The sequence below is a fragment of the Palaemon carinicauda genome, chromosome 8 (assembly GCF_036898095.1).
Source record: "Palaemon carinicauda isolate YSFRI2023 chromosome 8, ASM3689809v2, whole genome shotgun sequence".
NCBI lineage: Eukaryota > Metazoa > Arthropoda > Malacostraca > Decapoda > Palaemonidae > Palaemon > Palaemon carinicauda.
In genome coordinates, this window is record NC_090732.1 from 101,023,048 (window position 1) to 101,024,762 (window position 1,715).

Genomic DNA, 1,715 nt, shown 5'->3' on the forward strand with positions numbered 1-1,715 from the left:
AATCTTCACTCTTCTATGAAAAGCATTATGCCACCCTTCAACGGAGTTATTGGTCCTAGGCAAATCTTTTGCAACTCTCTCGTGAACTGACCATAAGTCAATTTCATATAATGGCTTTCTTCTTCTTCCCTTCCGGACGATTCCAAGCCATGTAGCTTCAAGATAGTGTAAAATTTCTCTAATGTTTCATCGGTTTTATCATCAAAAGACTCAATTAACTTATTGAATCCTAGGGCTTTGATTTTTCTCCACAAACACTGCCCGAAGTGAAAGAAGCATCCATAAATTGTGGACTCCGGGAAAATAATTCTCATTTGGTTGATGGCCGAGCGTTCAAAATCAGCCGTAATGGAAATAGGATTTAGTTGCTTAGCAGACAAAAACTCAAAAATAATGGAATTAGTAGTCTCATCTTTGTTTTCGGTAATGCAGTACATTAAGGGTAAAGTCATGTTTTGATCAATAAGACCATGAATGGTATATAGTTGATTTCCATTAGGGGCCGACTTGAAAGTTCCGTCACAGAACCATCTTCTATTGGAGCTCAAAGTGTTGAGATTCTGGGTTGTTGAATATATTTTTACGCCATTTTTATCAAATAATAAGAATGGCTATCCCCTCGTTACAGCTAAGTTTTCACCGCTAAAAGTTGAATTTCGAACTCTCCTAATTGTTCGAGCTAGAGATTCCTTTCTTGGAAGCTTTCCAACTATGGAGACTGGAACATCGTTTGAGCACTGATTTATTATAGAAGATGGGATTTCTTCGGAATGTTTAGAATGAATTTTTATCTTATCTATAACTTTTATAGCATCAATCTGAGAACTGTCTTGCTTGTGTGAATGCTCAGTAGTTTTGGAAATTGTTTCACCTTGAGTTATTGCTCTGCCGTTACAATAGTTTCGTTTTTCACATTTCCAATATATTCTTTCGTTAATCACTTTATGTATCACGTATGCATAGCCTTCATGTAGCAGTTGCTTTCCACCCATTTGAGTCTTGATTATTTCCATTATTATAGGTTAGGTAGAATGGAAATTTAAATTGAAACTTGAATCTCGAAGGAAGTTAACTGGTGAGAAATCTCTAACAGACTGAATACCGTATATATATTCTCTCTATCTCTCTCTAGAATATGCATGTAAGAATATAACAATGTAAGAATTGTTATATGTAAGGATATATCATTGCAAACATTGTTATATAGTTAAATGTAAGGATATACCAATGTAAACATTATTATATAGTTAAAGGTTAATTAGGCCGTTATTTAAATGGATACTGTATTCTCTCTCTTTTTTATCATTTATATTTTATCATTTATCATTTTTATAATATCGACACATTGTCTGTTCGACACATTGTCTGTTCGACATTTTGTCTGTTCGACACTTTGTCTGTTCGACACTTTGTCCATTCGACACTTTGTCCTTCGACGCTCTGTCCTTCGACACTCTGTCTTTCGACGCTCTGTCCGCGCACGGTCGATCGTATAGTTAGAGTTTCGGTGATTTAGGTAACCGACATCTCGTCTAGCCTAGGTAACCTAACCTAGACGTTTTACTTTATGTTCAGACTTTCCCCGGTTACCCTCGTGTATTGTTTTCATTCAGTGGAGACTGATACTTCCTAGAATGTTATGAAACATTACACGTCTCTTCGGAGATTTAAGGGTAATCTCTTTCCCTCTGAGTGTAGCCTCAGGCTACAACCCT